At 48.4% G+C, this 16,545-nt stretch overlaps 1 protein-coding gene across 4 annotated transcripts in view; it reads left to right on the plus strand.

Annotated features, from left to right (window-relative positions):
- Positions 1-16,545, plus strand: part of LHPP (phospholysine phosphohistidine inorganic pyrophosphate phosphatase) — a 76,663-nt gene that overhangs the window by 53,862 nt on the left and 6,256 nt on the right. Inside the window, exons 8-9 of one of the 4 annotated variants that reach the window (XR_015259121.1) lie at positions 8,467-8,608; positions 8,763-8,936. The exons of 2 other annotated variants lie outside the window; for them this stretch is intronic. The gene's annotated coding sequence lies outside the window, so the exon portion shown is untranslated. Of the gene's footprint in view, positions 1-8,466; positions 8,609-8,762; positions 8,937-16,545 lie in introns of those variants that run through there. One more of the 4 variants, XR_015259120.1, reaches the window with a different exon arrangement.

Consider the following 16,545-nt stretch of genomic DNA (forward strand, 5'->3'; position numbering starts at 1 on the left):
CAGTCGGCATGTTAAAATATTTCCTGACATTTTCTGGGAGGGGGGGACGCTCTCGCGGGCAGTAAAACAGCGTGCTCGAGGAGACAGAGGTCTCCTGCCGTGGTGATACCTCTGCATCTGGCCGCATCCCTGCTGACCGGGGAGGTGTCTCCGCTCTCCGGCACCGCTCTGACATCGTCCTTGGAGCCCCTGTGGGCTGGGAAGGGGCGCTGGGGACCTGGCTGTTGCTCCCCTCTCCCGCACGGCGCTGTGTTTGCACGCCTGAAGACTTCAGAGGTGGCTTTGCAGGTGTCCCTCCAGTCTTAGTCTTGAAACTCAGCTCCGTGCGCTGGGCAAGCGCGCCTTGGCTCTGAGAAAACACCCCCGCCGCTGCTTCGTCCTTCTCCTGCGAGCCGCTCGCTGGAAAACCTCTAATAAAAGTCAGATTATTGGTCTTGGCCCTTCTTGTTAGTGTTTTGGTTTGGAGTTGTCTTTTTTTAAGTCCCTTTAAAATGTCTGGATAGGTGATATTGAGGTTTATTTGTTTGTGGTAGAGGAAACGTTTTCACACGGTGGCTAAATGTTGTTGGAAAAGAGCAGAATTAATAGTTGCTCGCTTCATCCTGATTCAACTGGCAGCTGGGAGATATTGATCAGCGTGTTCACAGCAAACTGTCCCTCTCTCATTTGCAGGGTAAACAAGCCTACGCTGCGGGTGCCTTAACCCTTCCCACGTCCGCAGCCTCACACGCCTGAACCGGAGCATCGCTTCTCCTGCTCCCCAGCAGAAGGGCTTTGCGTGGGGTTAGCTCCCCAGGCAGGGGCAGGAGAGGGGTATAGCTTTACCCCAAAATCTGGGATTACGGAGCAGTCACCCAGGTCTGGCTGTCCCCGAGCGGAGCACCGGGAGCCCTCTCCGCTGGGGACCCTCCCAGCCGCCGCTGCAGCCATCCCATGGGATGCTTGAAGTGGATCAGTGTTTCAAATCCTGCTGCTTCTATCACTGTCAGTCCTTTTCCTACCCATCCTTTTTATTTTCGCTGTGTGCTTTCTGGGGACAGATAAAACCCCTGCACCCCCAAGCCCACCTGTTTAATCACGCTTTCGCCTTCAAAGTCATAAACCAGAAGGCAACTTGGAGGCTGTCGGGAGGGGGAAGGAAGCTCAGCGAGCCCGACGTTCCTGCTCAGGTGCTTTATTGTTCTCACCAAACACATGCTCCACATTAGAGGCCATGCATTCTTCATGAAGCCACTGCCAGGGTGTCTCCAAGTGAAACAAATTGCTCTGGGTTGGGCCTGCAAGGTCAAGGTCACCACATTTTTGGACCTCTGGCTGCTGTACTATGGTCAGGTTTCTTTTTTCCTCCCCTGCTCACGTTAACACAGACCAGGTCTGAAAATACCTAGAACTGTCTTCAGCCTCCCAGGAAAGGAGTGGGACCACTGGAGTGGATGAGCAGTAATACAAGGAGACAAAGGAGCAGCTTTCTGGAGGGCACCCAAAAGTATGCTTTCCCTGAGGAGATAGTGCAGGGGCTTAGTTTTATCCTTGGCCAAAAAAAAAAAAAAATCATTTAAAAGAGCACAACTCCTGCTGCTGGAGGTGTTAGAACCGTAACCAGTACGAGCTCCTGCACAGAATTAATTCTTCATGGTAGATCTGGGTACTGATCCACCACTCAGTACTTCTGGAAGAGATCAGGGTTTATTTCTTGAATGTCAGATAACAAACTATTTTTCCACAGGGTGAGTGGGAGGCACGGAAGGGAAGTGACCTCCCCGATACCTCGGGCAGCACCACTGCCAAAACCGGCAGCTGGCTCTCTCCACTCCCTCTCGTCCTCACCCGTGCTCTGCTTCTCCATTCTGGTGCTCCGCTCACCTCACGCTTGACGGGATGAGGGTTCCTCACCCTCCCAGGAATCCGAAGAAAGATATTTCTCCAGATGTTCCTCCTCGTGGCACGCGACAGTCTTGCAGGAACATCCATTGTATGCTGTAAAGATAGGCACTATTATAATCACTGTCCTTGGACAGACAGGCTCGGGCTTCCTGTTTTCCTCGTTACCCTTATTTCACCAAATGTTTCCCTGTAGGTGCATCCACACAATGGCTGACTTTCAGCCTTCACTTGCATCCTCTGCGCTCCAGCCCGGATGATCGATTGCTGTTGGACGGTGGCTCTCCAGGATGCTGGTTGTCTTTTACGAAGTGCGCTGTCGCTGACCGCGGGGCCAGCTCATCCTCCTTCCATCCAAGTTTATGAGATAAAAAGCTGTGGCAGATGACACCTGTCTGCCATAGGTGAGTGGAGTTAAGCTATTTTCCAGCTGAGGAAGCAGGCATAAATCAAAATGGAAAAAGTGATGGAGTTCTGGCTTTGTTGCAAGGTGCTGCTATTCTCTTTTTTACATGGTAGAGAGCGTTGTCGTCTCTGAGCTTGTCGTTCAGTTGTACATTCAGGCTTTGGTGCCCGTACTGTGCCCCCTGGGGCTGGTGACGTCGCTTGGTTCTCCTCTGGGCACGTGCTTAACTCCCAGAAATCACCGTGTCGGCAAACATTCATTCTGCCGCTCCCCAGGGGACTTGACTTCTGCAAGCGATACTTTAGCGTATTTGCGTTTGAATTTTCTTCATTCCAGCCTGGGTATGTTCGGGTTTTCTTTGCTAGCTATTCAGTCTCTGAGCCCACTCGTAACCGACCGCAGCATTTTTTTGTTTTGCAGCATTCTTTCGAGTCCCAAGGAGATGCTGGGGTGAATAGTGGGAGTGTTTGTGGGCATCCAGAGCGCTTTCACGCCTCGTGCTCGGCTGTACCTCTGACCGATGAACACGACTCTGCGTTTTTTCCATAACCCCTGCCAAATCTTGGCCCGTTCTTCCATCCTCCATGTGCTGCCTTATTGTCCTGAACAACCATCTCTTACTTTGTCTTAGGAGAACCACCAGTTAGCAAAACACCCTCGATTAACCAAGTTATGCCCAAGAGCAAAACAGACCTACTGAGCTGTGCTACCCTTGTGTCGGCAGCTGTTCCCATCCGTGAGATGAGAGAAGACACAGGTGGTGTTTGCTCCTCAGAAGTTGGGTTTTGATGTTCTAAGTCTGACACCGATGCTGCTGGAGAAGGCTGAGGATCTCCCATATCCACATCCCTTTTCTGTCCTTTGATTTGCAAGAAGCTTGCAGTTACTCAGTGTGTCTCCTTCTCTCTCGGTTCAAACCTGAACCAGGTGAAGCTGCAGGCAGAAAACACTTGAGGCAAAATTGTTTTCCTACTCAGAAGCAAAAAGTGTGGAAATCTGGGGTCACTCCACAAGAGCCGGTCTGCCCTAACTGGTAGGACAAGAGGCCCTTGTCTCAGGGTTACCTTGCTGCAGATAGCTTTCCTGTGGGAACCCTGGTCCACTTCTCTACTCCTCACTCTGGGACAGAAACAAAGACAGGAGAGTTTGGGCTATGTACGTGACTGGGATGTGTAGGAGTTTGTTATGGAGTAAGACAAAAGATCAGGAGTTATCTCCATCAGGGATCCTTCACTGTTGTTCCCAACCCACCCTGGGAGGGGAGAGAGTTTCGACCGTGAAAGACAATTTGAGTCGTGAGGATGGAGTAGTCTCACCTCTGGTACTGCGTGCCAGGTGGTTATTTTAACATCTGGAGCAAAGAGAAATGCTCCCTTCTTTTATTATTATTCCTAGAGATATTGAGCAGAAGACTCTTCATTGCGTAGTTATATATCTGTGCAGCCTTGAGGGTAGATCCTGATTCCAGGTTATGCCTGAAAAAATCTGGTAGAGTTGCAGTGTGGATTCATTCCCAGTAGATCCGACCTAAGACAGGGGAGGGTTGTGGGTGAATTATCCGTCAAGAGGATAGTGGTTCTGAGGGAAAATAAAGAGGATCCTGTGATGCCTGAAGTCGGGGCGTTATTTCTGTTTGGTTTACTCCTCGGCAACGTAACCGACACCACTGATCTCTCCTCTGCCTCGGGCGGCACGAGCTTCATGGCCATTAAGAGAAAGCAGCTCCGTCTTTCATGTTTCCCACTGTGTTTGCGTTTCCTCCTGCTTCGTCTCGCAGCCTTGGTATCACTGATGTTATGACAGAACGCGTTCAGCGCGCAGAACTATTAAAAATGTAGCTCAGATGGTGCTGATGGGAGGATGACATCTCCTGAATAATGTATTTTCGCTGAAAAGATTTGTAACGCTTAAGCGTGAGCAGAACTCTTCATTTTAACTCTTTATGAGGCGGCTGCTTGTCATGATTCACTTGTTTGGGCAAGAAGTGGCTTGGCCTGTTCGGGCGTGGGTTGTCAGCCAAAGCCACCACTTGCCCTAGGGACTCAAACTGTTGGTCATGGTCCTTTGGAGGCTGGAGGAAGGAGATCTCCAGAAGGATTCCACAGGGAAGCTGTTGGAAGAAGCAGTCAGTAACAGTTTGATTGCCCCTGCTTTAGAAACAGCGAGCTTTTTCCAGGGTGGAGGAGTGAAACAGGCTGTAATTACTGGCTGCAGAATATTTACGGTAAGCAGGGAACGGCTGGCTACCTTTAATTCCTGTCAGCAGCTCAGTTCCTTGGGGACCATGACTGTAAGTACTTGCTCTCAGGAGGAGCTGCTTCCATGCACCTGTCCAAGGGGAACTAACCATTTTGTTGCTGGTCCAGGGCTTTGCACAGCAGTAGGTGAACCAGAAGGAAGGAGAGCAGCTTGTTTCCAAATTTCCAGATTTCTGCTGGCAGAGATCAACTCTAGGATTTTTTTATCACTTACATTCTTGGCATCGGTCTTAGAAAGGCCAAGATCATTTTTGTGATGATTATCTAAGAGGTCTCTTCCTCCCTCTTTTCCTTCACTACAAGGTATTACACATAGAGGACAAATCCTGCTCTGAGCTGTGTGGGACCAATTCCCTCTGAAGTCAAAGGAAGCTGCTCACAGGTGGTAGAGAGCAGAATTTGGCCCGTACTTTCTGGACACGTTTGTCACTGAAGTTGCTGTGCCCGCACTGTGTGCCCCACAGACGGCCCAAAAGGGCTCGGTGCTGATTTGAAACAAGTTCTCCCTCCTGCTCTCTCATTCTTCTTCCTCTCATTGCTGGTCTCATCGCTTGTAGGATTATTTCCTTGCCTTTCAGTAATTCCTCCCGGTTCCTACCAAAACCGAGTTTAGATAAGACACAGTCTGTGCTTGAAGAACACGAAATCTGTATTGGGAAGAGGGAATGGAAAGACAGAAATCTCATTATTTCCAGTTTACAGATGAGGCTCCATGCCATAGAAGGTGAAGCTCTGATGTTCTTGAGGTTGATGCCAAAACCTATTCATGACTCCCAGCTGGTCAGGGCATCGTCCCAAACAGTTTGTGACTGATCCATCCTCTGATCCCTGCTTTAGGGCTTGGACACAGATTCATCCATCACTGAATCTTATCCGCGCTTAATCTTGAAGGGACCAGAGACACCTCACTCTTCTTTATCTGGCTTTTTTTGTAATGAAGTTTCAAAGTGCTTACATAAAGGAGCTAAGTGTTGTTATTCTCATATTTGAGGTGAGGAAATCAATATATGGAGAGGCAAAGTGACGTACCTGAGGTCACGCAGCGGGCCAGTCCGTTCTCTGTTCCTTCCCAGCCTTATAAACCTAAATAGCAATACAACGAAGCACTGGTTCATACCAGGAAAAATGAAATTTGGAGCTGCATCAACTCAAGATCAACCTTGGAGTCAGTGTGGCTTGGTGGAAACCCTGGAGTTAATAACCTCTGCAAAATTGATTTATTTTTGCATAACTAAATTCCACAAAATAATTAAATCCCTCTTAATTATCAAGACAGGAACTGGTATGAAAGAAGAGCCAGAGTCGTTAGGTCAGATTCATCTTAATCCATCACCAGGCCTAGCAAAGATTTGTCTTATGAATAAATGTACCCTATAAATTAGTCCAATGATTTTTTTCCTGTTGGAATTAGTTGTCTTCTTGCTTTATGTATCATTTTAAAGGAGGATAATTGAATATGAATTTTCTTCGTGTGCAGAGAATGGACATTCAAAATGAGTAACGTGAATGCGAATACATGCACGTCCCTGTGTGCATGTGCTGTGGTTGGAGGTGATTTCCACGTCGTTTTGTTCTGCGCTGTCCCAGCGCTTCGTCTCCTCACGCCGGAGAATCAATCCTTGCGGTGATTTTACAGCCTCGTGCATTACATACACATGGAAAATGGTTGGTTGAGTGAGAAGTTTCTTGGTTTCAACCAGAAAAGAAATCTATAAAGTCACTACAAAGTGACTTTTATAACGAGAGGCTCCTATAGACCATAAAAGCAACCAGAAGGGTCTCTGAATGAGATGTAAAGGGACATGCTCTGAGCAGAAGTAAAATGAAACTAGGTCCTCCTCTTTGATTTTAAGACTTCATGTTTAACACGCGTGAAATACCAGTGCCCGTACGCACCTGGGTGGCTCTGCCGGCTTCCCACTGCCTTTTTCACAGCATGGTGTGCAGTCTCGGAGTCGCGTAAAGCTGTCAGACGTGTGAGGATGTTTCTTGCTTAGGCTGGAAAGTGAGGGCGAATATTGCGTTGCTTCAAAACCGTTAGGGGAGGGTTATAAAATTATCGTGCCTGTAAATTCCAGATGTGAACCATATGATTGCAAAGCCCTTCTCTCTGTCCTTGTTTCAATCAGCTCTCTCCTAAGCCTCCTCAACATCTGTCTGCCCCGAAAGTGCGATTTTCCCTGCGCCTGGTCACAGGGTACACCTTGTGCTGGGACTGAAAGGTCTTTTGAAAAAAACCCAAAACATTATGCAACTGATAAAGTGTTTGCTTAGGATGAAGTGCCGTGGTTAATATAAGCATTAAAAAGTGTCCTGTGTCGCGATGGCCTCGGATTTCCTCTCTTCTGAAGGCGGACGTTCATCTGGTTTGAGCGGCTTTCGTCCTATTCCCTGGGCGCAAAGGAAAAAATGAATCCTGGGCTTTTAAAGATGGAAAGTTACGCAGCAGTGCTAAATATATCAGTGTTTCGAGGACCTGAACTTGCCGGGATAACGCTGTTCCAGCAACGCTTCCAGTGCAGATGCAACAGAGGCAAGTCTGCTGGGAAGCACTTTGGGGTTGTGTTTTGGAAGAAGGAGGTACGTCCACGGGTAAGGGCGGCGGCTTTGGGAAAGCTGGAGTGGGGAGAGGCTGGGTTTGGGCAGCCCGCCTCTCCGCTGCTGGGTTGAGCCCGTGCGAGGCGCTGGGAGATGTGTCATCTTCCCCAGAACGATCAAGTTACACGCCTTGAGCTTCGCCGTAGTAGCAGAGGAAGGGAGAGTACAAAGGTTGTGGAAAACAAAACATTAATTTTCTTGACCAGCTGTGTTACAAGCAAAGTGCGGCTTATTTATACCCGCGGCATACCATTCATAAATCAGGCCTGCGCTCCAGCAATGCGTTTAATGAGAACTATTAAATGATTTCATGATGTACTCATCGTTACCATCTGATAAAAACCAGCGCTCCCTCCAAGGACCAGGAATTCTCAATTTTTGTGCTCAGGGAAGGAGGTGTGGGGGAAACGAAGCCCTCAGCGGCGTCAGATGTGTTCTGCAAACCTCTCTGCGGGCACGTTGGGTCGGGAGGATTGATCGCTCGCTTGGACCGAGCTCGGGGTCTTGCAGCTTTTAATGAGGGAGATGGGCCAGTGACGTGAACAGCCCTTTGGTTTTATGTAATACCTTTAATGGAGAAAACACCCGATTCTCATCTCGCCTCCACCCGCCGGCATAAATCACAGCATCGCCGCCTGAGATGGGTGCGAGTTCAAGCCCAAGGGACGGAACCTGGTGCAGCGTGGCATCCGGGAGCCTCCCCGGAACGTTGGGAAGCCACGCGTGCGGCGACGGGGCCGCGGATCTATCGCCAGCCCTCTGGACCCCTGCCAGATTTCCGAGCAGGCGAGGCCGGAGCCGAAGGCTTGCGCAGAGCCCTGTGAGGACTCCTTTGTCGAGGGCATAGCCGAGCATTAAAATCCTGGGGATGGCTAATTTATGTGAGAAGGTTTTCTCTGAATCGGTGGGGAGGGCATTGCTGCCCAGAGGCTCGCCCCCCGATTAGTTTAATTGCTAATGGGAGGCTGGATTCAGCAGCTCTCATTCTCTGACACTTTCTGTCAATAAAACTGGAGAGGCTCGTGCTTTGTAACGAAGATGTTTATCTTGCCCGAATTTCTGGGAAGCCCTAGGAGGCTGTCCTTTCCTACCGCGTAGCTTTAATGGGGTAAACAGTTGCTGTTACTTAGTTTCCAGCCAGATTTTCTGAATGGGGGTGGGAGGAGGATGCCTTAATTAATCCTTTGGGAAAGTGGTTGGGATTCTGGCTTGTTGTTCTGTGTTTGTATCTAAACAGTATCTCCAGGGTAGTGAAACTCAGCTCCAAATGTTGCCTTGCCTTCCTGCGTCTCTCCGACCGGTAATTTTTCTTTCTCCTTCAAGCGACCTGGCCAGTTATCCCAAGTGAAGTTGTGGTTGCCAGCCTTTGAAGCCTGCCTCTGCCTGAATGCCGGGGCATCAGCAGCCTACGAGTATCTGCGGGCCAGCTTCAGGAGTGTTTTGTTCCTCCTGTGAAGTAACGAAGGTAAAGGCTCCTGGGTAGATGGTATAAATGTCTCAACAAACTACAGGCGACTGAAAAGAGAAGATCTCTGAACATATATTGTCTTCTTTTGACAGGGGCTATTGAATTTAGCTTAGGAAGGTACCAAATGTTCATTTTTCCACCTGTTTTTCAGCCACGCTGGCAGTCTGGATACAGCACGCGTATGGAGGACAGCCTCAGGAAGGCGAGATGCTCCCTGCCCAGCGCAGTCCCCGAGGGCTGGGGGTGCAGGTGGTCTGCCGGGGGCTGGGTGCCTGCGTGCCGGCAGCCGTGGGGTGCTCAGCCCTCCCGCCGCCCCGCTCTGGAGGGACCCCGACGGCGGCACTGCCAGAGGTTGGGCTCGGGGCTGGCTCACCGCCGGTTCCAGCTCGCAGCTGTGCGTGCGTTTTACAGACTCGTTAGAGCTTATCACGTGCGTGGGTTTCCCTTGCCTTGTCTTGTGGAAGCCTACCAGGCTCAGAGAGCAAAGGAGCTGGGTTGCTTTAGCTTCACAGCAATGGAAAGATCACTCTGTTGATTTTTTTTTCCCCTCAAAGAAGGCAATGCCCTTTCTTGGGGAGGAAACAGCTGTTACTGAAACTCTGTATGAGAATGGCAGCATGGTTTACCATTAACTTAAGGCTTGTCTTCATTGGCAAATAATTTTCAGCAGAGCATGATTTCACCGTAGTATTCACTGTGATCTTCTGATAATTACCCGAGGACTTCAGTTTACTCTGCGTAAATGTTAATTAAACATTTTTCAGGCTTTTTTTCATCTTATCTGGTTTCTTGGAATTTCCAGAGCTTCGGTATTCTCTGAGAGATATTTGCTGGGTTGGCTGCAAAAGCACAGAAAGGCTTTGTCTGGAGTCAGTGTGCTGACGTGTAAAAAAGCCTACCGTAGGATGCAAGCTACCATTAGCCGTAGAGGCTAGTGAGTTAAAATCAGATTACAGTGATGTCGGCAGAGTTAGCTTTAGAAACTATAAGTGGTCACAGGCTGGATGGAAAGCTTTCCCAAAGTGCTTCGTCCTTGGCAGAAGATAAAAGCCTTGCAGCGAACCTGGCTGGAGCATCACTAACGCATCATTTTACTTCCAAAGGCTGGGCAAGTGACTTCCAGAGTTAGGAAATCATACTGAAGTCCCCGGAGCCTGGAGTGGCAAACGCCATTCACAGTCAGAGTTTGTGAATTTCCTCAAGCAATTACCCTTTTGTTTGGTAGCCAAAGAATGAAGGCAGGTGCGGAGCACAGGAAAATACTCCTCCGCCACAATACCCAGAGTAACCGAGAGACCTTGGAGAAAACTCAGCGTATCCTCCTGGTGACTTCAGAGGGCTATTTTAAGATATAGATGGTTTTACTTTGATTTTACTTCTGCGGAGTATTGCATATGTAGTCAGCTGCTTGAACAGCTTATACCGAACGCATGCGATATTCTTAAATATTCATTGTTTTCTCAAGACATGCCCATTTGTGTGGACTTTGGACAACTCCAGGCTGCCCTGCTGTTTCCATCCAGTGTGAATGCATGAAATGGGAGTGAGGTGCATAAACAGGAGGAAGGTTTTCCATTAGCTGCAGGTAGTAATTTATGGTGGGAAAGCAACAGGCAATTAAACCTCCTGCATTGCTGCGCATGAATGTATAGTGCTGTAAGTTAGAACATTTCCTTTAATGTTTTACTTAATGAAGATGAAGTCTCTCTCTTTATGGTCTACTTCAATATCCACATAGCAGACACACACCAAGCCTACATATCAAGCTACTGCTCCATTGTAGGCTGAGAAAAAGCAGCAGAAAGGATGGATTCGCCCTCCACAGATTGCTCTGTTCTGCCTTGAGTGCAGTTTGAAAGGGATTGGGTTTGTTGGGTTTGTTTATAGCTTCATAGACAAATATTTCCACCCTAAGATGCCTTGCAAGAATTTAGCAATATGTGCAAAGATACAGTCTTCTTGGCTGTTCCACCTCCAGTACAAAGTGATCCTTTGAAGTATTTTAAGTAGTAGATTTTCTCAAAGGTAACAAGCATGCTGTGTAAATAAACTTCATTTCAAGCCAGGTGGGGTTACAGGAGCAGCTGGTCCCCGGCTAAAACCAGTATTATGGGCCGTTCATTCTCTGAAGGATCACTCTTCACTGGAAGCTGGGGCGAAGGGAAGAAGCCAGTCTCAACAGAAATGCTCAGATAAAAGCAAAACCTGCAGATGCTGAAGTGAAGCGATCTCAGAGACACCGTTCTTGATGATTTGGGTTTTTTCCTCCTCTGTTTTAAAACTGTAAGTCTTTTTTATTGATGTAATATTTAAGAAATGTACCGAGTTCCGTCTGATCCTAAGAAATACTGAGTACCGTCCCTGGGCAGGTGGTACAGCAGTGGAAACTGGGCTGCTGCAATAGCCTTACTGGTGCTTTGAGGCCATCATTAGAAATGCAGTTCTGTGCTCTCCCATGAGTTGCAGACTCCTTCAATTTTCCCTTGGGAGATGCCTGCAATGGCAAAATCTTACATTGTGCTTTGCACTGGAGGTGTCATTCCCCGTGGGCCCTCCTTTCATTCACAGCTCTTCTGGGCACCTTGCGCAGTCTGATCGTTGGCTTCTAGGTCTTGGTGCTCATGAAGAACTGACTCAGAAACCATCTCAGCCTTATGAGGATGAATGTGGCAGGGTCTGAAAACGAAGTGACGGCGGCGGTGGTGCCTGCTGCCGTTGCTCTGAGTGTGCTAGGTGTGATACGAAACCAGTAACGTTGGAGTCCTGATGATTTTGTGGTTTTGGGCTGTGGTCTACACGTGTGAATAACAGCCAGCAATAAACTGCCAGAGGAAGCATCTAGGCAGTCCCACACAACCTAGTTTAAAGAAGCTATCTGGAGGTGGCCGCAGTATTTATTAGGCATTATATTTATGAAAGTGGTGGCTGGGGACCAATGGAGAAGACGATGCTGGAGGCAGGACACAGACCTTACCTGTGCAGAGCTTATGGGCTGCAACACCCTGAGCTGAAACCAAGCGTCCCGAATGCTTTACTGCTCAAACACGAGTGTTCATCAGTCAGTTGTTTCGAATTTTGGATTTGACAATGTAGAGCAAAATCCCCATTGACTTGACTGGGACTGGGTATTTAGCAAAACTCTTGGAAGACTTTAGCGAGGTTCATGCTGAGTCTGCGCTAAGTGTGTGCTGTACACACAAGTCAGACACACCAGCAACCTTCATCTGAGGAGCTGTAACTCGAAGCTGGAAGGAAGTGGGTATAAACCTTGGACTATTCTCTTGGTCCAAGCAGAGGGCTGAGCGCCAGGAGCGCTGGGGATTTAATCCTTACGCTGACAATGTTAGCTCAGCATAACTTTCCGTAATCCATTCTTAAGCACAAACGTAGATGTGGTTTGACACCTTGAAAAATGTGCTAGCTGGCTTTCCTCAGCCTGGCGCTCCTTCCCGTCTCCTGCCCGATGCGGGGACCGGGTGGAAGAGAGCCAGGAGGAGAAGGAAGACGCTGCCGCTGTCCCTGCTGGCTCCGTGTGCGGATGCAGTAAGCGTGTTTCCAGGTCCGAAGAGCCTGAGATACTTGGATGAAGCACAGTCCCTAAATGCAGCATGTCGTTATTCTTTGAACGGCTTCCCATCTTTGTGAGCGTAATCAACAGAGGACATCCTGCGTTTCTCTGGAGGGAGGTAGCCTAGCCTGAGACCTTCATTGCTAATTCAAAAAGAAAAGTGATCCAATGTGGGCTTCCTATTGCTGCTCTGTGCGGGATCGTATTGTTTTCTGTTGGATTTAGGAGCTCACTCCGCAACAGCCCCATACAGTAGCCCAGAGGCTGCAGGCACATAGCACGGGGCTTATTTCATTAGGCCTGGCTTTCTCATCGCTGAAACAAAGCAAAAAGCAAAGCTGCTGATCAGCTCCATCACTCTGGGCAACAGACACAAACTGAAAAATACAGAGCTCCGTGGCCTGCCACCTTTGGGGAGTCGGATGCCGGAGGACCAGAAGGAGCTGCTGTCTGGATGATGTGCATGGAGGCTGGAAAGAGTTGAGAATAATCCGTGGAAATTCGTGTTGTGGTAGGAGTTCAGCATCACCAAGTGAAGGCTGCATTGCTGTAGATGCTGTGGTGATAGAACAGACTCCCTCGTCCGAAAGCTCATTGCCTTACTGCAAATGGTGCTGTGTGGATACATCTATAGGTGTGCAGATACTGGTAAAAATATTTCCTAGGCAAATTAAGTCTCATCCTGGCACTGTGGTCGTGGAAGCAAAGGTAGGCAGACATTCACAGTACACAAACTTTCAAAGAGAAGATTATGAAGATCTCGTTTACAGAGTGGCTTAAGCAAATGAGCCATAATTTGGAGTAACTCTGGCAAAGTTTCTGCTTTAGAAGGGACAGAAGTTTCTGAGGAGCACACCCGTTTGGGTGGGCTCTGCGTGCTCAGGTGGCTCTGAGCCCTTTCAGAAGGTGTAAATAATGCACTGACTCCAAGCTTAGGCTGGACTTTTGCTGGTTAGGCCAAATATGTATTCCCTTTTGTTATATCCATTAATAGCATGAGCACGTTTGGAAATACTTGGGTTCCTGACATCCTTGAGGATGGAGGTTGGATGTAATATTCCTGTCTGGTGTGGGAGGAGGAGTCAGACAGAGGCCCCGTGAATGTCATTGCCTTGTCCAGGCTGAGCAACTTTGCAGGCAAAGGTGTAGAGCGTGTCTTAATTTTCCACCGTAGGTGCTTTTTTGGCTTCTCACATGGGAAGGGTTTTGGAACCGGGAGGTACTGGTTCCCAACACGTGTGTGAATTGGCCGTTCCTGCCCTTTGGAAGGAGAGCTGGCTGCATGCGTGTCCGTCTGCTTGGGTTTCCTGGGAGTGGCACAAATATCTCATGGTTTCGTTCTCGTTTAAAATTGAGACTGATTCAGTGAGCACCATCTGAAGACAAACACGATTCTCCTCAGGGTAGCTGAAATTCTTGTTTGGTGAGGAACAGCCTTCTAATGCTGTATCTTTTAGTGTCTCATTTAGAGGGTTACATTAGCAGTGCAGTGCAGTGCAACTTTGGCACTTTTTAAATTGAACATCTCCAAAGAGCATTTGAAATCTGAAATGAAGACTTCTTTCTTTTATAATCTGCAAAGCTCCTTTCTTGCTAGCATCTGGATCTACCAGATATCTGCAACTTACATCTCCATGCGATGCTTTGCAAATGCAGAAGCCAGCATTCCTCTTACTGTTCCCTATGGATTTTGTAACCAATGTATTAAAGGAAAACAGTGAATATTCTCTTAGATTAAGGTCTTTAAAAGCACCTAACAGAATAAGATGGTTGAGCACCACTGAGCTTCAAATTCAGCCCTTGAAATTAATCTTTCCCACTCCCCTGTAATTTTAAGACCCATCAATAGCTAATGCATCGGTTTCATTTAAGATGCACATCTGTTTGTGTATGCACACAAAGAAAATATTTATGTTCAAATTCTTTCTCAGGGGCATTTAAAATTATTTTCTACTGAATTGAGTAAGGTCATTTGGCAAAGCCGTGCAGGTCATCAATAATTAATCCAAGCAGGCAGAGCTGAGTCTCACGGCGTTTGCAAACACCCCGTTAGACTGGATAGCTTGGCAGAGCAGGGGCAGTTCTCAGATTTTCTCAGCAAACGGCACATGTGCATTTAAGTTTTGAGAGGGAGACTTGGTTTTATTGGAAACAGCTGTGCCGTACTTGCGTTGCAGTGGTGGGTGCATCCGTATGTACAGTGCAGAGCTCCTGATCCCCCAGTCCACCTCCATCCAGCCCAGGGGTCATTGCATATGTGGTTCGTTTCCACCACGCGCTCACAGACTGCAGTAACACAAGAGGTCGGATTTATCTCAATTAACTTCATCTAAACTTCACCTAAAAGTTAGACCAGATTATTTACACCTAACCCTGGCTGTCGAAGAACTGGTTCTGGGATATGAGCTCATCATCTGTTTGAAAAACAGTCAGTAGGAACAAAAATCATCTCTTCCAGAGGATATTTCCTATCCAGACCTTTTATCTAAGAAGGTGGGATGGATACTCTGCCCTTTCCCTTCGGAGGGACGTGTCTGTCCTGAGGAGAAGGCTCCTGAAGATGACCAGCCTGGGCACTGCATCTGGCTTTTGGACAGACGACGCTGAGTGAAATGAGTCCAGCGTGATGGGGGAAACCCAGGTGACCAGGAGGTGAATGTGCACCTCTTTGGAGGCAGAAGCATTTTGTGTTTATCTGTTTCCTCTAGCTGTATCGGTTGGCCTAACAGAGTGTGTTGCACAGATATTACCAGTACACGCGCTCGCTGCATGAGGTGAGTTAAAATGGTTGCCACGAGGCTGAGGATGGCAGTCACGAATGCAGTAACCCTCTTCTGCCTGGGCCTTCTCTGAGGAGTCTGGTCAAGTATCTCTCATCCCAAGCACAGAGCAAAACTGGCTTTTGAGCCACGATGGCCTAACCTTGGGATTCAGGATTGGGTGGGACCACAGCAGGTCCCAGCTCAAGAGCCCACACGATGCCTTCAGCCTGGGCAGAGAAGAAGGGACCAGAGCCCCGTGGGCGTCCCACCGTCCTGATGGCCACCAGGTTCCAGCTCTCCCTACAACACCAGCTGGCCATGTGTGTTCAGGGACAAGAAGGCTGGGAACCAGTCCAAAACCAGAAGAGTGCTGCTCCCTCTCCCCTGCCCCAACGCTGGTACGCATGCTTTTAACGCCTGGCCCCCGCTGAACTGCTTTTGCTTTAAAAGCTGAGAGAGCTCTGCAGTTTTGACAAGGAAAATTGCTGCCCAAATGCCTGAACACCAGTGCTCTGCTTGTTTAAATATTTGTTCAAACCAGCTTGACTTCCCAGTGCATTTTTGCATGAGGGGTTTTGGAGGTGGTGGAAAGAAGTCAGTTCTAATAAAATCTCCTGCTCTGGTTTCATCACATGAGAGCGTTTCGCCAACAGTACCCTCTGTCCCGACGGCAGCGCTCGCATCACGTCTCCCCTTCGCCGTCCTACCTTTCTTCATGGCTGTTTCTTACTGAAGTATGTGGATGAATCTGTGTATCTCCTACCCGCAGCCTGCGTAAAGAGTTCCAGGAGTTTTCCTCTCCAAAGCTCTTAATCTCACGTGTTCACATGTGCTGTGTTTCCTGAGAGAGAAAATAAATAGGGATGGGTGGAGGAAAACAGCTGCCTGTGTCATCCGCTTCCTCAGCGTCGTACGTTCAAGGGCCGGTTGGTGTGGTGCATCCTGCAGAAATGGCAGGAATTGGGATTATTCAAGGGAGAATTTACAACCAGTGTGAATAAAGGTTGTGCCTGTGAAGAGAAGCATTGGAAATATTTGTGTTGACCCTCTCCCAAGCTTTACAGGTAATATCCATGGAATTTTGCCACTGCCAGCCTCCTGCTTGTGATCTGTCCTGGTCACCGCTGTTCCTTGTAATTATTTATTTAGACAAAGCCTCACCTGCTCTGAACCACTCCATACCTGCAGTTACGGTCACCTGCAGTTACGATCATCTCCTCCTTGCTTGCCCTGTGTTGGATCTTGGCGCTACGAGTGTTTTCTAGAAGATCTGAGGGAAGATCTGGTAGAGCAAACTGCATCAGGGACACCACACGCTCCGCCGTGCACCTATTTCAGCCTGGCTGATGCTCTCAGCATCCTCTTTTAAGCAGTTATTTCTGGAATTGTGTGTCTGAGCTTGTTCGTTGGAGCATCACTGTGCAGCCAACTGATTGGAATCATAGAATCGTAGAACGGTTTGGGTGGGAAGGGACCTTCAAAGCCCATCCAGTCCAAGCCCCCTGCAAGGAGCAGGGACATCTCCAACCAGATCAGGTTGCTCAAACCATTCTATGATTCTGTGTTTGCTAGGATTTGCCAAGCTTCTTTTTTTTTTTTTTTTT

The sequence above is a fragment of the Chlamydotis macqueenii genome, chromosome 7, assembly GCF_036417535.1.
Source record: "Chlamydotis macqueenii isolate bChlMac1 chromosome 7, bChlMac1.mat, whole genome shotgun sequence".
NCBI lineage: Eukaryota > Metazoa > Chordata > Aves > Otidiformes > Otididae > Chlamydotis > Chlamydotis macqueenii.